The following is a 10,974-nucleotide window of genomic DNA, read 5'->3' as shown; positions in this document are numbered from 1 at the left end:
TAACGAGCAGCCTGCCGAGCGGTAAAAGTAGTCTCTTCTGGGGAAGTTCCTAGTCATTTTATATCGAAAGGCTGCGTCTGTGGTTGGGAACAAGCACACTGTACGCTATGTGGACTCGGAGTAACAAAAACTGACACTAGACGACAAAGTAACACAAGATGATAGAGTAAACGCAAACCCTAAAATACTAGATGGAAAGAAAAGATACGCAAAAACAACTACGAAAAGCAACTAAAACTTGAAATTAGTGCAATCTAAGGCTATGGCAAACCCTAACCCTAACTTTTTATGGCTTTTTCTGGATAGGAAAACACTCACAACTCAACTATGGGGTGGATTGTGGATGGCTTACCGAGGAAAACTGGAAATCTGATACCAAGATGATATGGGGTGGCCCGATCTTCTCAGTAAGCAACCCACTTATGCTTAATAATGTATGGAAAAGACTCAATAATATGGGGTGGATTGGGACGTAGTCTTTTCCCTTCTTATGCTTAATAATGTATGGAAAAGGCTCAATGAACTCAACCCACTTAGCAAGACGCCTATGCAAAGTAGATTGGGCTTTCAGATATTTCAAAGCTTCATGATCAGAATGTATGATAAATTCTTTTGGCCACAAATAATGTTGCCAAAACTCAAGAACTCTAATTAAATCATACAATTCTTTATCATATATTGGATAGTTCAACTTAGCACCAGAAAGTTTCTCAGAAAAATATGCAATTGGGCGACCCTCTTGCATCAACACACCACCAATTCCAATACCACTAGCATCACATTCAATCTCAAATTGCTTATTGAAATCAGGAAGTGCAAGCAACGGTGCAGAAGTTAACAATCGTTTCAGTTCATCAAAAGCATGATCTTGGGCAACGCCCACTCAAAGACAACACCCTTTTTAGTCAATTCATTCAAAGGTGCAGCAATAGTAGAAAAATTGGGCACAAAACGGCGATAAAACCCAGCTAGACCATGAAAACTTCTGACTTGACTCACATTCATGGGAGTAGGCCAATTTTGAATAGCTTCAATTTTAGACACATCTACTTCTACTCCACGCTTAGAGACAACATAACCCAGAAATATGACCTTATCTTTGCAAAATGTGCACTTCTTAAGATTACCATAGAGTTTAGTATCACGCAACACTTGCAAAACATGTCGAATATGTATAATATGATCGGATTCATTGCGGCTGTAAATTAATATGTCATCAAAATACACAACCACAAACATGCCAATAAAATCACGCAAAACATGGTTCATCAGTCTCATGAAAGTGCTAGGTGCATTAGTCAAACCAAAAGGCATTACTAACCACTCATATAAACCAAATTTTGTTTTAAAGGCGGTTTTCCACTCATCCCCTTCTTTCATCCTAATTTGATGATAACCACTACGCAAATCAATTTTAGTGAAAACAACAGCACCACTCAATTCATCTAGCATATCCTCTAAACGGGGAATAGGATGACGATATCAAATAGTAATGTTGTTTATCGCTCTACAATCTACGCACATACGCCATGTACCATCTTTCTTAGGAACAAGAATAACAGGAACAGCACAAGGACTAAGGCTTATGCGGATATAACCTTTGTCGAGTAGCGCTTGTACTTGCTTCTGTATCTCCTTCGTCTCTCCGGGGTTCGTTGTATATGGCGCCCGATTGGGTAGCGAAGCTCCGGGAATCAAGTCGATTTGATGATCAATACCTCGCAATGGTGGAAGTCCTGCGGGTACCTCGTCCGGAAACACGTCGCCAATTTCCTGCAAAACATTAGAAACACCAAGAGGAAGAGGGGTCATGTCGTTAGAAACCAAAACCGTACCCTCGTACAAGAGCACAAGAGGCATGGCTGTAGGATCCTCACTAAATTCTCTCATGTCTTCTTTGGTGGCTAATGAGACTAAGGAATTCACTCTCTCACTTTTCGTTATATCACTCACAACATTACAATTCTCTCGCCTATCTAATGAAGCATCCTCCAAGTTGACTTCAACTTTCTGACGAGACTCATTGACAATTTGCTGTGGTGTCATAGGCTGTAAATTAATTTTCTTGCCCTTGAACTCCAAGTGATATGTATTAGCACGGCCATTGTGTTGCACAGAACGGTCATAGAGCCAAGGCCGCCCCAATAGTAGGTGACACACCGTCATAGGAACGACATCAAAATCAATGCAATCCTTATACGGTCCAATAGCAAACTCAACACGCACCATGTGGTTTACCTTCATCTCACCATTGTCGCTCAACCACTGAATATAGTATGGATGCGGGTGCGGTAGATACTTCAACTTCAACTTGGTACACAACTCCTTGCTTGTTAAATTGCGGCAACTCCCGCCATCAATAATGACCTTGCAAGCCTTGTCAGGACCAACTAAAGCCTTTGTTTGGAACAAATTGCAGCGCTGAGTAGATGCACTAGGCAACACATTAAGAGCACGCTGCGACACAACAATGGTGCGAGCATCAGACGGATATGCATCCTCACCATCAGTGTCATAGTCATCATCTTTTGGAGCATTAGGATCAACATCATCTCCAGTCTCGTATTCATTGTCCTCATTGATAATCATGACTTTGCGGTTAGGACAATCTCTCTTGAAGTGACCCTTGCCACCACATGTATGACAAACCATATCACGGGACGTGCAAGTAGACACATTAGAGCCACTCGTACTTGCAGCAGATTCGGACTTCTTTGTGTTAGACACATTGGAGACCGGCTTACTAGGCGGAGTAGAGTAAGGTGCGGAGCGCGTCGAAGGCGCCGACGCCGAAGATGGTGCCACGCGGGGTGTGAAATGCCCACCTCCTGTAGCTCGACCTTTGATCTTTGCTTCGTCAGCCAACTGTGATTCAGCTTCTCTTGCATGATGTAACAATTGATTCATATTGGTGTAGCTGTAGTGACGAACAATGCCTTTGATATCATACTTCAAACCGTTGAGGAAACGCTGCATTGTCATCTCAAGAGACTCACGGACACGGCCACGCTGCATAAGCATCTCCATCTCCATGTACTATTCATCCACAGTCTTCACACCTTGTCTCAATAGAGTCAGCTTATCATAATATTACGCAAGTAATTTGTAGGCACAAAGCGCGAAGTCATTGCCTCCTTCATGGCACGCCATGTGCGTATAGGCTGCTCACCATCCTCGTCTCGATTACGAACAAAAGCATCCCACCAACGCAAAGCATAGCCATCAAATTCGGAATAAGCAAGCTTGATCTTCCGATCTTCAGTATAATGTGGATGTAAGCTCCACAACTTCTCAATCTTAAGCTCCCAAGTGAGGTATTCTTCAACGTCAGCTCCTCCTTCAAACTTGGGTATAGAAAACTTGGGCTTACCCAAACCATCTTCCTCATCTTGTCCACGACCATTGCGGCCAAGTGGAACCCAACCGCGAGGACGATTACCACTTGGCGCATCACGAGCATTGTGTGCGTCATCTTGAAGCTCAGGATCTTCGTCATCGTCTTGTTGTTGTTGTGCGGTCAAATTCTCAACAGCTAAATGCAAATCAGCGAGACTGCGTTGTACATCCGTCATTTGATCTTGCATTGTAGTGACGGTCACATGCGTAGCATCCAGCTTTTGGGAGATCTCTTCAACCTTCCCATTAAGCACATCGTCCTGAGCGCGGAATTCACGTCGCATCTCATTACGAAGAGCCTCATACTCCCTCCATGTGATGATATCGGCATCACTCTTATTTTCCTGGTTAACAAGTTTATGATCACTAGCAGACATCGTTAGTAGATTAGTGCACTAAATCAAAAATATATGGTGGTACTCTCACAACTCACTCAAAACTGATAAGAAAAGGAGATCTTACCGTTCCAAAGTAAATTAGTGTTGCTTACCACTTGTAGTAACAACTAGTGCACGGATGTAGCGAAGCGAATATCAAGGGTATAAGAACAAATCACACGACAAAGCAGGGTATATGTGGGGTTGTAGGTAGGCTACCTATTTGCACCAATAACAAGCTCTAGCGCTGACCGTAGACAACCAATGATACTCACACAAGGTGATATAATGGGGAAATGCAACTATATGTGGGAAAGGTTGCAATGCACAAGAGAGACGCTAGCAAAGCTCAACGAGACAGGCACAAGATTGCTCAACTACAGGTGCAGTAAAGTAAACTTAGGCCTTCACTTGATTCAACCAGCACTACACTTTTCTTTTTGGATTTTTCTTTTTGTATAACACACGCAGCTATGTAGCTCTTTTTGCTTCTTTTCAATTTTTTTTTTGATTTTCTGACACAACTCCTTGATAACACGGCCAACAGAAATATGCAAAGCACCGATAACCTAACGAGCAGCCTGCCGAGCGGTAAAACTAGTCTCTTCTGGGGAAGTTCCTAGTCACTTTATATCGAAAGGCTGCGTCTGTGGTTGGGAACAAGCACACTGTACGCTATGTGGACTCGGAGTAACAAAAACTGACACTAGACGACAAAGTAACACAAGATGATAGAGTAAACGCAAACCCTAAAATACTAGATGGAAATAAAAGATACGCAAAAACAACTACGAAAAGCAACTAAAACTTGAAATTAGTGCAATCTAAGGCTATGGCAAACCCTAACCCTAACATTTTATGGCTTTTTCTGGATAGGAAAACACTCACAACTCAACTATGGGGTGGATTGTGGATGGCTTACCGAGGAAAACTGGAAATCTGATACCAAGATGATATGGGGTGGCCCGATCTTCTCAGTAAGCAACGGTGGTGATGATGATCACGGGGTGATGGCAGCGGAGAAACACGACGATGAAGTGAAGGATAACTTGTATGACGCAACGAGATCTCTCGATTGGTCCCTGTCACCAATGCAACAACTCTCAACCCTGCAAGATATTCGCAACTCCACACACTTGCGCACGTAGCCGCCGACCACGAAGCGGTAAGTTGCAACCGTCTAATTCCCAATGGAACAGCGAGATCACACAAGACTTTTTCGGGATCTACACAATATCAAGCAATATGGTGTAGGGATTCAATAGTTTTGCTAGAGCAAACAACTAAGAACTAGGGTTTATCTTAAACGTGGTCTAAAGCAGCTAGGGGGGCGTCCTGGGCACTTATATATGCGTCCGGGACGAGTTCTAGTCGAAAAGATACAAAAATAACCGACCTAGAATAGATCTGGTCGAGACAGACTCGGACGAATCCGGTCTGGAATCCGGTCAACCGGGCCAGGGACCGGATCGGCCGGTCTGGCGTCCGGTCAACCGATCGGCAACCGGAAACTTCGCAACTTTCCGGTTTTTGCCCAGTACGATAAATCCCATCCGGTTGGCGACCGGTCAACCGGGCCAGGGAGCGGGCTGGCCGGTCTGGAGGCCGGTCTAACCGGGTGCTGGATCGGCTTGGACGTCGTCTTCTCCTCTCGCGCATGCCTCCCGCTCCTCCCTCGCGCGACCATGAGATATCTTCATGTCCAGCTCCATGTCCAGCTTCACGTCCATCTTCATGTCCAGCTGCTCCTCTACTCCTCGTGCGATGCTCGTCTCCTCTTGATACCTGATGATACACAAGTAACAGGACTTAGGCAGTATAAAGTTCTCATCAATCAAAGTACCGTTTAGAAATAAGTTCACCTATTGTTTAAGTAGCTTCGCACGAGCCCTTGTAATTGGTCCAATCCGAACTTCATTGGACTTGAGCTTCACAGCAGGTTCATCTTCATTTATCAATGACGGAGGTAGTGGTGTAGTAGGGATGTCCTCATCAATGAACAAGCAGTTAAGGCAGCTGATCGAGTTGAAGAAGCAAGCTAATCTGATGGCTGGTTGATTTTTCTGTTGTATAATTGCGATCGGATTCTTATCATTGCTCACCAGGCGCTAGAAGTTGTTACAAGGGATACCTTGTTACAAATCCATTATTCAGTTACATGTACTTGTAGTTGTTTTCGTAGTTAGTGTGTGCACACCGAAATTACCAACTATATTGGAATGCTAAAGAAAGTTGATAATTGTTAGAGGGGTGACAATAATGCATTCACCGAAATCCGCAAATATGTATGCCTCATGTTTATACCAAAATTATACCACTTTTGGGCCGTTTCAAATTACCAAAACTATATCCCAAACTATATCCCCTAAAAGAAAAGGAAAGCGAAAGAAAGTTGATAATTGTTAGAGGGCTGACAATAATGCATTCACCGAAATCCGCAAATATGTCTGCCTCATGTTTATACCAAAATTATACCACTTTTGGGCCATTTCAAATTACCAAAACTATATGCCAAACAATATCCCCTAAAAGAAAAGGAAAGCGAAAGAAAGTTGATAATTGTTAGAGGGGTGACAATAATGCATTCACCGAAATCCGCAAATATGTATGCCTCATGTTTATACCAAAATTATACCACTTTTGGGCCGTTTCAAATTACCAAAACTATATCCCAAACAATATCCCCTAAAAGAAAAGGAAAGCGAAAGAAAGTTGATAATTGTTAGAGGGGTGACAATAATGCATTCACCGAAATCCGCAAATATGTATGCCTCATGTTTATACCAAAATTATACCACTTTTGGGCCGTTTCAAATTACCAAAACTATATCCCAAACTATATCCCCTAAAAGAAAAGGAAAGCGAAAGATAGTTGATAATTGTTAGATGGGTGACAATAATGCATCCACCGACAGAGAGAGAGAGGGGTGGCCACGAAGAGACGGGGAGGGGTATACTTCCCGTTAGATCAGTTGATCAACGGTTCGTGGAGTCGATCCGTGTGACAACGGCTCAACCAATCAGGATAAGTTTGGGCTTCTGAGAGCATTTGTGACAGAACTTGAGGGCAAAACTGAGTAGTACTAAGAATCCAAGGGCACATAAATAGAAAATAGACTAAGGGATTCAAACAAAAAATTACAAAATGAAAAATGCATGTTTTGTACAATATAATTCATATTGGGCTACATCAAATTATTTGCAATTCAAATAGACATGAGTGTGACAATTATGGCATCATTTAGACACACTATGTTTCTGTGGAAGATGTTTTGGAAAGGGGTTTGAGTGGAAAACCATGCATCTTCATAGCTACACTGCTGATTCTGAGAAGTGGCAATTTATGGTAAAACTTGATTTATATATGTTTGTTAAGGTTTTCTAGGTGGCAGGTTGGGTAGGAAGACTCCATGAGTAGGTGCCACTATGTTTTTATTTTTTTGGATTTTTTTGCGCATGAAATGACTCAATTAGATATGTTAATCTCATTTGTTGACTCTCTGTTGACCTGGTACTTGAGGGTAAAACTGAGTATATTGCACTTGCCAGTCTAAGTACTCGAGGGGAAAACTGAGTGCAGATAAAATTTCTTTCTAAGGCCCGAGGTTATAACTGAGTACACCAAACGTCCCAGGGTTAGACTCGTGTCGCGGTGCACGCTGCAGTCGTGCATAGCGGACGCGTGTTGCGGTACAGCCACCTTCGTCTTTATAGAGCCCTTTTTCTCTCCCTCGACGCACGTTCACACTGCAACCGCCTCTCCTATCCCATCATCTTCTCCACAACCGAAGAAAAAACCCCGAAGAAAACCGCCGGCGATGGACAAGAATGAGATGCCCATTGTCGGCGCATCCGCCGCCGGCGCATCGGCCGCTGCCCCCGTCCAGGCCCTTGTCGCTGCTTCCAACATAGCAGCCAGCGCATTAGCCGCCGGCGCATCGGCCGCTGCCCCCGTCCAGGCCCTTGTCGCTGCTTCCAACGTAGCAGCCGGCGCATCAGCCGCCGGCGCATCGGCCGCCGCCACCGTCCAGGCCCCCGTCACTTGGAACCCGTACAAACCAGTGCCGTACGTCGCGCCGGAGAACCACTACGACACCACCATCGTCGACGACGAGCCGGAGGTAACCCTTTGCTCCCTTGTTCTTATCCCATTTCAATCCTTTTGTGTTAGATCTAGCGTTATTAGGGTAAGTTTGTTCCTAGTTCAATCCATTTGTGTTAGATCTTGCGTTATTAGGGTGCATCTGTTCCTAGTTCAATCCTTTTGTATTAGATCTTGCGTTATTAATGTTTGTGATTTGCTTTTGTTTAAGATTTGTGCCGATGATGATGAATATTTGGGCACAAATTGATTCAGGGTTTGGTCAGTAAACAATTGGTGTGTACAAATTTGTTGTGCATGATCTTTGGTTTACTCACTCAAATCCTGGATATAAGTGTGTCCAATGTAACTGAGGCTACCTCTTTTTTTCGAGCCCATATTATCATGCATGATCTTTGTTCACTCTCTGTTCCATCATCGTTGCAATTGACTCCGTGTTTTTTGCACGATCTTTGGTGCTACGTGACAAGTGCAGAGCAGCGACGTCGACAGCGACGACGAGTCCTTCCACACCAAGACTCGTCACGTCCTCAGGAGGCTGCAGTCCGGCCATTACGATGGCCCCTTTGCTCGAGGCATTTACAAGTGCCCCTTTTGCAACACGAAGCTCCGCGCCACCGACTTTAACTGCCTGCTGAACCATGCTGAATCCGTTGGCAGATGCGGCGCTAGAGTTGGAACGACCGTGAACATGCATGCGTTCATGGCCAAACACAAAGCACTTGGGATTCACCTGCGCAACCTCCAAGCGAGTCACAGGCGCTACCTGGAGGCGTTGAACATGCCTACTGCACTCTCTGTATGTGACTGCTCTATCTGTAGAGCAGCTTAAATTCATGTAAAATGTAGCTTATGTTGTAGGGTTCTATCGGTACTACTGTTGGATCTGTCGTGAATATATCTATGCTATGTTGGCTGCTGTATGCAGACTTATCCTATGTTTTCTCTGGATTTGTGCCCTAGATTTCCTACCCGATTGGGTAAAAACGAAGGCATAAAGAAATGAATGACGTTAAAAACAGAAGGAGAAGCTGCTCTAGATTTGCTACCAATTTGGGCTATCAAATATGAATGAGATCGAGCGAGAGAGAGGAAAAAGGTACATTGAAAACTGCTAATCTGGGCGAAAGAGACAGAAACCACTCGTGCCCACGTCCCGGACCCACACGGCTCCACACGCTACGGCCCCACAAACACGGTCTCGTCCTGTCCCACGCGGTTCCTTCCTACCAGCCCCACACGACGCGGCCCCACAAACGACACGACCCCACTCGTCAGCACGGAACGGTCAACTTAACGGATTCCTTCTGTCCGAGCTCCTTGTGCGGGGTTGATGTCTACGGGAGCTTCTATTATTGTAGACAGTGTTGGGCCTCCAAGAGCAGAGGTTTGTAGAACAGCAGCAAGTTTCCCTTAAGTGGATCACCCAAGGTTTATCGATCTCAGGGAGGAAGAGGTCAAAGATATCCCTCTCATGCAACCCCGCAACCACAAAGCAAGAAGTCTCTTGTGTCCCCAACACACCTAATAGGTGCACTAGTTCGGCGAAGAGATAGTGAAATACAGGTGGTATGAATAAGTAGTAGCAACGGCACCGTAAAAGTGCTTTGCCCGGGACGATAAACAAGCAGTAGTAATGCAGCGAGTAGTAACGCAATAGAAACAGGTAAACAAGCAGCGATAGCGATATTTAGGAACAAGGCCTAGGGATTAGACTTTCACTAGTGGACACTCTCAACTTTGATCACATAACAGAATAGGTAAATGCATACTCTACACTCTTGTTGGATGATGAACACATTGCGTAGGATTACACGAACCCTCAATGCCAGAGTTAATAAGCTCCACAATTCAATGTTCATATTTAAATAACCTTAGAGTGCAAGAAAGATCAACACGACTAAACCAAGTACTAACATAGCATGCACACTGTCACCTTCACGCCACGTAGGAGGAATAGATCATATCAATACAATCATAATGATAATTAACTCCACAATCTACAAGAGATCATGATCATAGCATATGCCAAGTACTAACACGGATGCACACATTGTCACCATTACACCGTGCAGGAGGAATAAACTACTTTAATAACATCACTAGAGTAGCACATAGATAAATTGTGATACAAAACACATTGCAATCATAAAGAGATATAAATAAGCACTTCACTACGCCATTCATAACAGTGAGTAAGTATTCTGTGAAATATAGCCTAAGAGACCCACACGGTGCACACACTGTCACCTTTACACACGTGGGACAAGGAGTCTCCGAAGATCACATAAGTAAAACTCACTTGACTAGCACAATGACATCTAGATTACAAGCATCATCATATGAATCTCAATCATGTAAGGCAGCTCATGAGATTATTGTATTGAAGCACATAGGAGAGATATGAACCACATAGCTACCGGTACAGCCCCGAGCCTCGATGGAGAACTACTCCCTCCTCATGGGAGCAGCAGTGGTGATGAAGATGGCGGTGGAGATGGCAGCGGTGTCGATGGAGAAGCCTTCCGGGGGCACTTCCCCGCTCCGGCAGGGTGCCGGTGTTGACTGCCAAAACCCACCGGCGGGGAGCGGCCTTGTCAACACTGTAGAGCCGGGAAGAGCCTAAAGCTGCGGCTGGCTGAGACCCCTCCGAGCGACGGCCCGCAATGCTCTTCTGGTCACACGCGGCGTTGCGAAGTGCAAGGGCGTGCCACCTGACCTATACCTGGTCGGGAAGGTGATGAGGATGCCTCGCTTAGTTTCCTGCAGGGCATACATGTAAACGTTAAATACGAGCCTCGATCGGCTCTCGGGTAATCCGTGAATCGGCTCAAAGAGCCGATCCACCCATGATCCGTACGGGGTGCACGAATACTTGGTGGTCCTGCTTGATCAAGATGAAGCTAATGAGATCTACGACGATTTAGGGTTTTCACCGCATAATCGGATCATCCTACTCCAGAGTTGGGCCTTGCGGCCACGCACGGTGCTCGTAAGCCGATCCTAAACAAGGCCAAAAAACCAACATGAAGTTGATCCTAGGAACATCCCGTTTAGGACTTGCGAACGCCACCCTACGTGCCACTGGATCCTCCCCCT

This window comes from Lolium rigidum, chromosome 7 (assembly GCF_022539505.1).
Source record: "Lolium rigidum isolate FL_2022 chromosome 7, APGP_CSIRO_Lrig_0.1, whole genome shotgun sequence".
NCBI lineage: Eukaryota > Viridiplantae > Streptophyta > Magnoliopsida > Poales > Poaceae > Lolium > Lolium rigidum.
The sequence above is the reverse complement of the archived record's forward strand: the minus strand, read 5'-3'. Positions refer to the sequence as shown.